Consider the following 13,777-nt stretch of genomic DNA (forward strand, 5'->3'; position numbering starts at 1 on the left):
CCAGCTCTCCTAAAAGCAAATGTTTTTTTTTTTTTTAAGATTTTTAAAATTTATTTGACAGAGGTCACAAGTAGGCAGAGAGGCAGGCAGAGAGAGAGGGGGGAAGCAGGCTCCCCGCTGAACAGAGAGTCCTATGTGGGGTTCGATCCCAGGACCCTGGGATCATGACCTGAGCCGAAGGCAGAGGCTTAACACACTGAGCCACCCAGGAGCCCCTCAAATGTATTTTTTTTTTTAAGGGAACATGCTGTAACAAAGTTATATTTTACAAGTTCATTTTATAGCAGTTTTCAGGAATTAATAAATTTTACCCTGAGAGCGTATCAGCAGTTTTATTTTGTCTGAAAGTTAAATTTGATTTATGTGTCTTCTGTATTTTGATTTGGCTTAATACAGTTCATAAATAAAGAGTTGGGAGAATGCAAATAATTCAAGTTTTTGTGTTTGTCATTTTGAGTCTTAATTTAAAGTTGTATTACATTCCTAGAGTACTTCTGGTGGTGCTATTCTAAGTCCCTTAGTAACATTATTTAAGAGGGCCTGGAGAATGTGTTCCAGTAATTTTTGAAGTGTTGTTCTTTAACGTTGCCCCACAGAGAAGCATTAATGTTTCCTACGAGCTTCTACCCTAAGTCATCCTAAGAAATTACGGAGTTCAATAAATATCAGATTTGAGATTGGCGTCCTTAAGTTACATAGTATGCCAATGTGGCAGACCTTGCAAGTGGCTTGCCCAATAGCCATCATTTTTATTCACAGAACACAACCTATTCCAGGCACAGTGTGTCCAGTTAAAATAATGAACTCTCAGCCTCTCTGGTAGTTGTGGATACCCTATAATAACATGGTTCTGGCCAATTCTCAATTCAATAAAGCAGTGGATTGGTGGAGCTTCTGGGAACATACCCATTGCCTTTCCCCTCTTCTTCCTGCCTGACTCCTGGACATGATGCTTGACAGTGGGAAAGCCATCTTGCCACCATCCCTATTTGGTGAAGCCATTGTAGTTGGGCTTCTATTTGCATGCTTCCAGATGCAATGCCCGAGAGACCCATTCAGTATTTCCATTTTTGGCATTCTTTAAAGTTCCAGTGAGAAGACTAAACAACAGGACCATTACTATAGGAAGTCTTCCCTGACCAACTTACTAACTAAAATTCATTCTTCTCTGACATGTTTTTCTGTGACAGTCATTAACTTACATGCAATTGGCAGATAGGGAAAAAAGAACAGCATGACATGGAAGTCCCATTGAGTTATACACTGTTTTTCACAGCATATTCATATTTTGAAGCAACTCATGAAAGTCTTAAGGGAAAAAACTCAAAATCTTACAGAAATGCCCTTCTTTAATACAAGTAGGGGTACTTCAGTGGCCTTAAGAACTGCCAATCTTCCCTCAATGTTAACCTGTCCTGGACAAGGTGACCAAAGAGCAGCTGAAGAAGCTGGTCCTGTCCTACATATAATACATTTAATTCCAGAAGAGTTGTTGACTCCAGTGAAGATCTTTAATTTTATCATTTCATCACATATATCCCAGAGGAGGCCATGCGAGCCCTAGGGATTGGTGCTGCAAAAAGTGACAGGGTAGGGATGCCTGGGTGGCTCAGTCAGTTAAGTGTCTGACTTCAGCTCAGGTCATGATTCTGGGGTCCTGGGATTGAGTCCCACGTCAGACTCCTTGCTCAGCAGAGAGCCTGCTTCTCCCTCTGCCTGCCACTCCCCTGCTTGTACTCTCTCTCTCTTTCTGACAAATAAATAAATAAAATCTTTAAAAAAAAAAAAAACTGACAGGGCATGAAGGTGGGTACAGCTTCATCTGCAGGTTGGATGTGCTAATATTTTTTTTTTTTATCAGAATTCTTATTGTTTTCATTAGTGTTCTGGTTACAGCATTGCATAGAATTTTAAAAGTTTGCACCAGATCCATTTTCCCCCTAAGTCCAAATGATTTTTAGAGAGTGATCTTGTAAAATTCAATCTTTAGAAAAGGAATACATATATTCACTAAAGCAGAAATGTTGGATTCTTAGAAACAGATATTAACTCTTGTCAGGACTGCCATTAATAATCTGGGTAGATAAAAAAAAAATCGTATCATTAGGGTTTCTTTAAAAAAAAAAACATGTGCTGAATAATGGAAATAAAAATGTTTTATTTCCATTGGCCTGGCCACAGAGAAAAATCTTGTGCATAGTAGTGTTTTCTATATAAAGGAAGTCATTTCACACCTTTGCAAGTAACCATATGTTCTATTCGCAATGAATTCTGGAAACAAATTATCCCACAGAGCAAGCCTTTTCTAGTTCCTGTCTTCCTAAATAATCTCTAAACAAAGTGAGCAAGCATGGGCTGAGCAGAATCTTTCATGCATTTTAACGTCTCACAATGAACAACAGTACTACTCATTTAAAGACAACACCACTACAAGCGTTAGTAAGTCCAAGCTCCACTCCTACTAGAAGAAACAACATAAACTCTATCCATTCGTAAAACTGAACAGCACACTAAAATTTGAGAGTTCGGAAGACAAATAGAGTGAGGAGAAAGGTAGATATGTAAAATCTCCCTGTTTCTTTTAGCTAAATGAAGTTCAGAAAATTTGGGATCACTTATAAATTCTTTGTAGAAACTTGGGTGTATTTTTTCCCCTTCTATTTCAGCCAAGTCCTAACCAAAAAAAGGTCCCTTATGATCTTGCTCCTGCCTTGCCTGTCTCTGGTCTAATTTCCTACAGTTCCACTGTTACACACATTCTACTCCAAAACCACACTGGCCTTTTAGTTGTTCCTCCAGTTCTTCTTATACACCAAGCCCTCTCCCATCACAGGACCTTTGCACATAGCTTTCCCTCTGCCTAGAATACTCTTTCCTCAGTCACCAGAGTTGCTCTCTCACCTCATTCAGACCCTCGTTCAAATGTCATCTCCTCTGGGAAGACTTTGTAACTCCCCTATCTAAAACGGCACTACCTCGCAATCCCAGTTTCTCTCTACCCCTTTATTCTGCTTTGCCTACATAGCATTTATCATTACTAGGCATTATGTAATATTCTTATTTGCTTATTTATCATCTTTCCTCCACACCAATGGAAGCTCCACAAGTACAGAAACATCATCTGTTTTGGTCACTGCTATATCCCAGGGCCTAGAGGATTGGTTAGTAAACATCTTTCAAAAACTTACCGAGCCTCTGCTAGATGATAAGGATATAGCAGTGAACAAAACTGAAAAATCTCTGCCCAGTGGAGCTTATATTCTAGTGGTATGTAGTAAGTGTTTGATTTAATATTTGTTGAACAAATCCTCAATCCTCAAGATTGCAATCAATCCACTAAAATAAACATTTTGTCCCATAAGCTCATTATAAGGCATGTTAATGAGACCCTCGTCATACTAGTGCCCTGGGTAACAAATGACCACAAACTGGGTGGTTTCAAATAACAGAAATTTATTTTCTCACAGTTCTGGAGGCTGGGAGTAGGAGATCAGTCTCACTGGGCCCAAATCAAGGGATCAGCTGGGCCTTCTCCCTCTGCAGGCTCTGTCAGGAGACTTCATTTCTCGCCTCTTCCGACTTCTGGAGGCTGCTGGCCCTCCTTGCTTGTGAGGCTATCACTCCAGTCACTGCTTCTGTCTTTACATCACCTTCTCCTCCGTGTCTACAACAAATCTGTCTCCCTCTCTCTTGTGAGGAGGTATATGACGGCTTTCGGGGCCCACCAGATAATCCAAGATAATCTCCCCATCTGAAAAACCTCATATCTGCCAAGACCTTTCCCTCAGATAAGGCGACGTCTGCAGGTTGCAGGGAAAAGACCTGATGTCTGTGGGGGCCGTCATTCAGCCTACCACGCTAATGTTGTCATAGATGAAGGGAAGTCTCTGTCAGGAGAATACCGCGACGTATCTTTATCTCTCTGCTTTTGTCCTCTCCTCTTCTTGGAAAACATGTTTATTTCTGGAAAACTAAGAAAGGTGATGACTCTTTATTTTCATCTTAACAATAGAATTCTATTTTCCAAAGAATCAGTGGAGTCGTATTTGTGACTCACACATAAATGTGTTTGATTGTCTTCCATCAAGAAACTCCCACAAAATTAAGTTAATGAACAGTGGAGGTGGCAAAGCAATATTTGAGAACAAATTGTTTTATACCTTGTACCATGAGATCTCATTATGATTTGCAGACAGAATATGAAACCCTTACCATTCACTACTTAGAGTCATAATCTCTACCTCACAAAAGCAGGCTGTGACCTTAGGGTGCTTGAGAAATGCCAATGAACAGAGTAGGGGTCTGGCTTCACAGGGTGAGCTGGAGCCCCGCAGCCTTTGGTGTGTTTGGGAGCCCCTACGATGAAGGACAAACAAGCATCATTCACAAATAAAGCCATTTTGGTGCAATTAAGCCTCTCTGGAATTTGTTTTTTCTTTTTAAAGATTTTATTCATTTATTTGACAGAGATCACAAGAAGCCAGGGAGGCAGGCACAGAGAGAGGGGGAAGCAGTCTCCCCGCTGAGCAGAGAACCTGATGCAGGGCTCCATCCCAGGATCCTGGGACCATGACCTGAGCCGAAGGCAGAGGCTTTAACCAACTGAGCCACCCAGGCGCCCCCGTTTTTGTTTTTGTTTTTAATAAAGATTTTTATTTATTTGACAGAGAGAGAGAGAGAGAACATGAGCATGAGCTCAGCTCCTGCTGAGCAGGGAGCCCAATTCAGGACTCAGTCCCAGGACCCTGGGATCATGACCTGAGCCAAAGGCAGATGCTTAATCAACTGAACCGCTCAGATGCCCCAAGCCTCTCTGGAATTTGATTTGCAAGCCCAGAATTTATATTTGCCCTGCTTTTCGGCTTCTTTTTTTTTTTAATTAAATTTATTTTTTTTAATAAACATATAATGTATTTTTATCCCCAGGGGTACAGGTCTGTGAATCGCCAGGTTTATACATTTCACAGCACTCATCATATCATAGCACATACCCTCCCCAATGTCCATATCCCTACCACCCTCTCCTGTTCCCCCTCCCCCCAGCAACCCTCAGTCTGTTTTTTGAGATTGAGTCTTTTATGGTTTGTCTCCCTCCCAATCCCACCTTCTTTCATTTTTTCTTTTCCTACCTCCCAACCCCCCCACATTGCATCTTCACTTCTTCATATCAGGGAGATCATATGATAGTTGTCTTTCTCCGCTTGACTTATTTCACTAAGCATAATACCCTCTAGTTCCATCCATGTCGTCGCAAATGGCAAGATTTCATTTCTTTTGATGGCTGCATAGTAGTCCATTGTGTGTATATACCACATCTTCTTTATCCATTCATCTGTTGATGGACATCTAGGTTCTTTCCATAGTTTGGCTATTGTGGACATTGCTGCTATAAACATTAAGGTGCACGTGCCCCTTTGGAGCACCATGTTTGTATCTTTAGGATATATAACCCAGTAGTGCAATCGCTGGATCATAGGGTAGCTCTATTTTCAGTTTTTTGAGGAACCTCCACACGGTTTTCCAGAGTGGTTGCACCAGCTTGCATTCCCACCAACAGTGTAGGAGGGTTCCCCTCTCTCCACATCCTTGCCAGCATCTGTCATTTCCTGACTTGTTAATTTTAGCCATTCTGACTGGTGTGAGGTGGTATCTCATTGTGGTTTTGATTTGTATTTCCCTGATGCCGGGTAATGTGGAGCACTTTTTCATGTGTCTTTGGCCATCTGGATGTCTTCTTTGCAGAAATGTCTGTTCATGTCCTCTGCCCATTTCTTGATTGGATTATTTGTTCTTCGGGTGTTGAGTTTGCTAAGCTCTTCGTAGATTTTGGATACTAGCCCTTTATCTGATATGTCGTTTGCAAATATCTTCTCCCATCCTGTCAGTTGTTTTTGGTTTTGTTAACTGTTTTCTTTGCTGTGCAAAAGTTTTTGATCTTGATGAAATCCCAATAGTTCATTTTTGCCCTTGCTTCTGTTGTCTTTGGCGATGTTCCTAGGAAGAAGTTGCTGCGGTTGAGGTCGAAGAGGTTGCTGCCTGTGTTCTCCTCAAGGATTTTGATGGATTCCTTTCTCACATTGAGGTCCTTCATCCATTTTGAGTCTATTTTCATGTGTGGTGTAAGGAAATAGTCCAATTTCATTTTTCTGCATGTGGCTGTCCAATTTTCCCACCACCATTTGTTGAAGAGGCTGCCTTTTCCATTGGACATTTCTTCCTGCTTTGTCAAAAATTAGTTGGCCATAGAGTTGAGGTTCTATTTCTGGGCTCTCTATTCTGTTCCATTGATCTATGTGTCTGTTTTTGTGCCAGTATCATGCTGTCTTGATGATGACAGCTTTGTAATAGAGCTTGAAGTCTGGAATTGTGATGTCACCAACTTTGGCTTTCTTTTTCAATATTCCTTTGGCTATTCGAGGTCTTTTCTGGTTCCAAATAAATTTTAGGGTTGTTTGTTCTATTTCCTTGAAAAAAGTGGATGGGATTTTGATAGGAATTGCATTAAATGTGTAGATTGCTTTGTAGAATAGACATTTTCACAATATTTGTTCTTCTGATCCAGGAGCATGGAACATTTTTCCATTTCTTTGTGTCTTCCTCAATTTCGTTCATGGGTACTTTATAGTTTTCTGAGTATAGATTCATTGCCTCTTTGGTTAGGTTTGGGGTGCAATTGTAAATGGACTGACTCCTTAATTTCTCTTTCTTCTGTCTTGTTGTTAGTGTAAAGAAATGCAACTGATTTCTGTGCATTGACTTTATATCCTGACACTTTACTGAATTCCTGTACAAGTTCTAGCAGTTTTGGAGTGGAGCCTTTTGGGTTTTCCACATATAGTATCATATCATCTGCAAAGAGTGGTAATTCGACTTTTTCTTTGCCGATTTGGATGCCTTTAATTTCTTTTTGTTGTCTGATTGCTGAGGCTAGGACTTCTAGTACTATGTTGAACAGCAGTGGTGATAATGGACATCCTTGCCGTGTTCCTGACCTTAGCGGAAAAGCTTTCAGTTTTTTTCCATTGAGAATGATGTTTGTGGTGGGTTTTTCATAGATGGATTTGATAATATTGAGGTATGTGCCCTCTATCCCTACACTTTGAAGAGTTTTAATCAGGAAGGGATGCTGCACTTTGTCAAATGCTTTTTCAGCATCTATTGAGAGTATCATATGGTTCTTATTCTTTCTTTTATTAATGTATTGTATCACATTGATTGATTTGTGGATGTTGAACCAACCTTGCAGCCCTGGAATAAATCCCACTTGGTCGTGGTGAATAATCCTTTTAATGTACTGTTGGATCCTATTGGCCAGTATTTTGGTGAGAATTTTCGCATCTGTGTTCATCAAGGATATTGGTCTGTAATTCTCTTTTTTGATGGGATCCTTGTCTGGTTTTGGTATCAAGGTGATGCTGGCCTCATAAAATGAGTTTGGAAGTTTTCCTTCCATTTCTATTTTTTGGAACAGTTTCAGGAGAATAGGAATTAATTCTTCTTTAAATGTTTGGTAGAATTCCCTTGGGAAGCCATCTGGCCCTGGACTTTTGTTTGTTTGGAGGTTTTTAATGACTGCTTCAATCTCCTTACTGGTTATAGGTCTGTTCAGGTTTTCTATTTCTTCCTGGTTCAGTTGTGGTAGTTTATATGTCTCCAGGAATGCATCCATTTCTTCCAGGTTGTCAAATTTGTTGCCATAGAGTTGTTCATAATATGTTCTTATAATTGTTTGTATTTCTTTGGTGTTGGTTGTAATCTCTCCTCTTTCATTCATGATTTTATTTATTTGGGTCCTTTCTCTTTTCTTTTTGATAAGTCTGGCCAGGGGTTTGTCAATCTTATTAATTCTTTCAAAGAACCAGCTCCTACTTTCATTGATTTGTTCTATTGTTTTTTAGTTTCTATTTCATTAATTTCTGCTCTGATCTTTATGATTTCTCTTCTTCTGCTGGGTTTAGGCTTTCTTTGTTGTTCTTTCTCCAGCTCCTTTAAGTGTAGGGTTAGGTTGTGTATTTGAGACCTTTCTTGTTTCTTGAGAAAGGCGTGTACCGCTATGTATTTTTTTTTCAGGACTGCCTTTGCTGTGTCCCACAGATTTTGAACCATTGTGTTTTCATTATCATTTGTTTCCATGAACTTTTTCAATTCTTCTTTAATTTCCTGGTTGACCCATTCATTTTTTAGAAGGATGCTGTTTAGTCTCCATGTATTTGGGTTCTTCCCAAATTTACTCTTGTGATTGAGTTCTAGCTTCAGAGCATTGTGGTCTGAAAATATGCAGGGAATGATTCCAATCTTTTGATACCGGTTGAGACCTGATTTATGTCCCAGGATGTGATCTATTCTGGAGAATGTTCCATGTGCACCAGAGAAGAATGTATATTCTGTTGCTTTGGGATGGGATGTTCTGAATATATCTGTGATGTCCATCTGGTCCAGTGTGTCATTTAAGGCCTTTATTTTCTTGTTGATCTTTTGCTTAGATGATCTGTCCATTTCAGTGAGGGGAGTATTAAAGTACCCTACTATTATTATATTATTGTTGATGTATTTTTTTGATTTTGTTATTAATTGGTTTATATAGTTGGCTGCTCCCACGTTAAGGGCATAGATATTTAAAATTGTTAGGTCTTCTTGTTGGACAGACCCTTTGAAGATGATATAGTGTCCTTCCTCATCTCTTATTATAGTCTTTGGCTTAAAATCTAATTGATCTGATATAAGGATTGCCACCCCAGCTTTCTTCTGATGTTCATTAGCATGGTACATTGTTTTCCATCCCCTCACTTTAAATCTGGAGGTGTCTTTGGGTCTAAAATGAGTTTCCTGTAGGCAGCATATAGATGGGTTTTGTTTTTTTATCCATTCTGATACCCTGTGTCTTTTGATTGGGGCATTTAGCCCATTAACATTCAGGGTAACTATTGAGAGATATGAATTTAGTGCCATTGTATTGCCTGTAAAGTGACTGTTACTGTATATTGTCTCTGTTTCTTTCTGATCTACTACTTTTAGGGTCTCTCTTTGCTTAGAGGACCCCTTTCAATATTTCCTGTAAAGCTGGTTTGGTGTTTGCAAATTCTTTCAGTTTTTGTTTGTCCTGGAAGCTTTTTATCTCTCCTTTTATTTTGAATGATAGCCTAGCTGGATATAGTATTCTTGGCTGCATGTTTTTCTCATTTAGTGCTCTGAATATATTATGCCAGTTCTTTCTGGCCTGCCAGGTCTCTGTGGATAGGTCCTTGCCAATCTAATGTTTTTACCTTTGTATGTTACAGACTTCTTTTCCCGGGCTGCTTTCAGGATTTTCTCTTTGTCGCTAAGACTTGTAAATTTTACTATCAGGTGACGAGGTGTGGACCTATTTTTATTGATTTTGAGGGGCGTTCTTACCGTCTCCTGGATTTTGATGTTTGCTCCCTTTGCCATATTAGGGAAATTCTCTACAATAATTCTCTCCAATATACCTTCTGCTCCCCTCTCTCTTTCTTCTTCTTCTGGATTCCTAATTATTCTAATGTTGTGTCATCTTAAGGTGTCTCTTATCTCTCGAATTCTCTCCTCGTGGTCCAGTATTTGTTTGTCTCTCTTTTGCTCAGCTTCTTTATTCTCTGTCATTTGGTCTTCTATGTCACTAAATCTTTCTTCTGCCTCATTTATCCTAGCAGTGAGAGCCTCCATTTTTTATTGCACCTCATTAATAGCTTTTTTAATTTCAACTTGGTTAGATTTTAGTTCTTTTATTTCTCTAGAAAGGGCTTTTATCTCTCTGGAGAGGGTTTCTCTAATATCTTCTATGCCTTTTTTGAGCCTGGCTAGAACCTTGAGAATTGTCATTCTGAGCTCTAGATCTGTCATATTAGCAATGTCTGTATTGATTTAGGTCCCCAGCCTTCACTACTGCCTCTTGTTCTTTTTTCTGTGGTGAGCTTTTCCACCTTGTCATTTTGTCCAGATAAGATTTGCTTTCTCCTCCTCTGGAATTCCGCTGTTCTCCTTGGTGAGTGAAGTTGGTCTTAGCTGGGTTTCTTGTTGATCTTCTGGGGAAGAGGCCTGTTGTAGTGATTCTCAAGTGTCTTATTGCACCGCCCTTACCAGGGGCCGGGCTAAGTAATCCGCTCAGGTTTGCTTTCTGGAGCTTTTGTCCCTGAGCGCTTTCCATAGAGTTCCAGAGGACGGGAATGAAGATGGAGGCCTCCCAATCTCTGGCCGGAGGAGTGGAGAGCTCAGGGTCCCGCTCTTCAGTGCACCCTCAGAGAAAAGCGCCCAACCGCTGCCATCTCCCTGGCCTCTGGTCGCGCTTGTAGGAAAGCGCTCAATCTGTTGCACTTGGAGAAAAGCGCCCAGAGCTTCCGTCTCCGTGGCCTCTGGCCGGGCTCCAAGCTCGCCGAGCCTGCGACCTGTTCAAGGTAACCCTGAGCTGAGAGCTCACTCCTTGGCTTTGTCGCTGTAGCCGGCTTCCCCGCTCTAATACCTGCAAGCTCAGACACTCAGACATCCCCAGTCCTTCTGTGACCCCGTGGGACGTGGGGTTCTGCTGACCCTGCATGGGCTTCACCCCGGTTTAGCCTCTGGAGCGAGGTCCCTCTGTGGAGCAGACTTTTAAAAGTCCCGATTTTGTGCTCCGTTGCTCCGCTGCTTGTCCGGAGCCGGCCCCTCCCACCGCGGCCTATCTTCCTGTCACTTTGGATTCACTTCTCTGCAGGTCCCACCTTTCAGAAAGTGGTCGATTTTCTGTTTCTAGAATTGCTGCTCTTCTTCTCTTCGATTTCCCGTTGGATTTGTAGGTGTTCGCAATGGTTAGATAAGCTATCTAGCTGATCTCCTGCTTCCTGATACTGTCTCAGCCTGCTACTTCTCCACCATCTTGACTCCTCCCCTCCTTTTGGCTTCTTAAGAGGAAAAATGTATTCTACAAATTTTTTTCTCCTGTAGTTTATTCAAAATATTTTCACTGCTTCTTTAGTGGGAAAGAATATTCTTAGTTAGATGTATTTAAATATGGTCAAATTTAATCAGTGTATAAAGTCACACTTATTTTTCATAATAGTATTTTGCTCTTGTAAAAATCTCATTATTAAGTAATAGAGTCTATTGAGAAGGTCAGGTCTAACAAAAAAAGATTTGAATGATTCTCATGAGTTTTATTTCATTTATAATGAATTCAGAGGAACATTTTAGTTTTGTTTAACTTTATTTTTGTGTTAGTACTTTCAAAATAAAATTGTGAGAGTAAATTATGAATTTCTCCTTTACCCGAAAACCTAGTTTTAAAGACTTTGATTCTAATTAGGTCCATAAAATTGACAGCATATGTGTTTTTTCTCAGGAATTAAAAATTTCTCAAGTATGCTGTTTCATTTATTCACATAGGCATTTATTTTTTGAACACATATTATGTGCCAGTGATGGTACCAGGCACTGGGGATACCAAGGTAAACAAGACCCAGTCTCTGCCCTCAGAAAGCCTAGGTGTAAAGGGAACAGGGACAAAGACATTGTTCCTCCCAGAGTGTGCCCGTGCTCTGCCTAAAGACTGGGTAAAAGTCAGACTGTTGCTCAAAGAGACTGCAGTGACGGGGTGGGGGGTGGGGGTGTGAATGTCCAGAAGTAAGAGAAAGTCTAGGTCTTGGGAAATGGAGGTAGTTCCTGGCTAGATCTGAAAGGGACAGAGCTGAATTAAATGAAGAGGGGAGGCTAGCCCCTCCACGGCCCCTAAGCTTATTAAAGAGCCTGGACTTCAAAAGCCATCGAAGGACTTCACTGATTTAATTTCATTAATTAATTAATTTGAAGATTTTATTCTTAAGTAATCATTATGCCCAATTAATTAAGGGGCTTGAACTCATAACTATAAAGTCAAGAGTGCATGTTCTACCCTGAGCCACCCAGGCACCCCTACCATTGAAGGATTTTTTTAAAGAAGAGCAGTAGTATGCTGAGATCTGTATATTATAATGATCATTCTAGTTGCAGGGAGAGAATGGATTGGAGGTTGGCACCACTGAAAGCAGAGCTCTGTCAGGATGGAGAGTAGGGGTAGGGTGGGGCAGGGATGGGGGGGGTCCATGGAAGAGCCTACTTACCTGAATTAGAGCTCTGTGAGGAAGCCGGCAGATTTGAGAAATAATTTCACCTAGTAACATTCTTAAAACAAACAATAAAAGTTAAATACTTTCGGGGAACCGTGAAAAAATTTTAGTGGTCTGTGGTGAATGAGTTTATATATAAAGAACGTGATTGACAAGAGCTTTCTGTAATTTTTATTCCAAAGTCATCTGACACAAGCCTAAATAAGTAAACCTAACCTGCCCACAGAGTATAGAAACATATCAAAGCTGCTCTGATCCCCAAATATAGGTATTGAAGCAGCCAATAATATTACCACTGGCACTTCTCTTGGCTCTCAGAATCCATAAGTGAATTTCCCTGATGTTTTCCTGGCTCACCTTAGTAGTAGCCCACTCCAACACCTTCCATTCTCTTGAGGTAAAGGGATGGAGGCAGGTTGCAGGACATTCTCAGGAACTGAACGGTCAGAGAACCTCCTTCTCCTGGAGTCCAACCACATGCATTCCTCTGCCTTCACCTGGGGCAATAAGGGGCGACTTCTTTGAGGGCAAGTATGTTTTCCAGGTAAAGCATTCAGTTGCACTCCTTCTCTTCTCCGGCAGGTGGCAACATGTAAGCGACAAAACTCCAAAGAAGCCCATTCATAGCCAAAGCCAGAAGGGCACTGAATGTTTAAAATTCTTAACTAAATGCCAACTGTTAAAATATTTAAATTTTGTTTAGATTGGCACAAAATGGAAGGCCTACATAATGTCCTTGTGATTACAAATAATTGTGGCAGAAGCAAGCACCTCAACATTTTTTTATAAAAACAGAATCCTAAAATTTCCATTTCTTTATATAAAAGGATGACGCTACAAACCAATGCCAGTGGTGACTAGTCTGCAGCCGATCCCAGGAGATCACTCTGGGTTTCCTGGACAATGAACCAGCTGTAACCAATGGTCTCCCTTCCCTGTTTCTTCCAAACTCAGCTTCCCACAGCACCAGTAGCTTTTTCCTTCCCAGCAGAAGAGGCTGTGACCTCCCAAAGACAACCCCCCACCCCCATCCATCTCCACCCCCAGAGTCCAGACACAGGCAGCTGGTTCTCTCAGATAACTCCTGACAGTTGACATCTAAACCCTGACAGCCTGATACCAAAGAGTCTGTGTGGACCCCACTGACAAGAATGTTCACAGCTTTGGTCATGGAGAGAGCAAAAGGGAGGTGTCTCTTCTCTGGAATGCTCCCTTATGACAAGTCCAACAGAGCACCCTGCTCCCAGTATATCCACTGTGCCTTTTCTTGCAGACTCATGGCTTGCCACTTTCCCAGTAAAGCCTGTTCCTTTGTGACACTGAATTCACCTCAGCCCTGTTGATGACAGCATAGGCTTTAAGTTGCTTTTCAGATGATGAGTGTTCCTTAGGCAGTTCAGTCTCATAGTTGTAATCTCTCTGGGGATCAACAGTACATAGAATAAGACATGAATCTTTCTAATTAGAAGGAGGCAAGTAAAACCATTGTTTCCTAGTGGAATGTCTTAAGAGGTCTTTTTTTTTTTTTTTTTTAAGATTTTATTTATTTATTTGAGAGAGAGAGAGAACACAAGTAGTCAGAGCAGCAGGCAGAGGGAGAGGGAGAAGCAGATTCCGCAATGCAGGGCTTGATCCCAGGTCCCTTAGATTGTGACATGGGCTGAAGGCAGATGCTTAATGCACTG

General features: G+C 40.9%; 1 long non-coding RNA gene across 2 annotated transcripts; it reads right to left on the reverse strand.

Annotated features, from left to right (window-relative positions):
- Positions 1 to 3,433: 3,433 nt before the first annotated feature.
- Positions 3,434 to 13,076, reverse strand: LOC309872481. 2 transcript variants are annotated; one of them, XR_014315886.1, is made up of 3 exons: positions 12,935 to 13,076; positions 12,450 to 12,589; positions 3,434 to 3,971 (listed from the first exon to the last, which is right to left on the reverse strand). It is a non-coding gene; the product is annotated as an uncharacterized lncRNA (long non-coding RNA). The 2 variants fall into 2 exon arrangements; XR_014315887.1 differs by having other exon boundaries at positions 12,450 to 13,076.
- Between the last annotated feature and the right edge of the window lie 701 nt (positions 13,077 to 13,777).

Source organism: Mustela nivalis (genome assembly GCF_964662115.1).
Source record: "Mustela nivalis genome assembly, chromosome: 8".
Lineage (NCBI taxonomy): Eukaryota > Metazoa > Chordata > Mammalia > Carnivora > Mustelidae > Mustela > Mustela nivalis.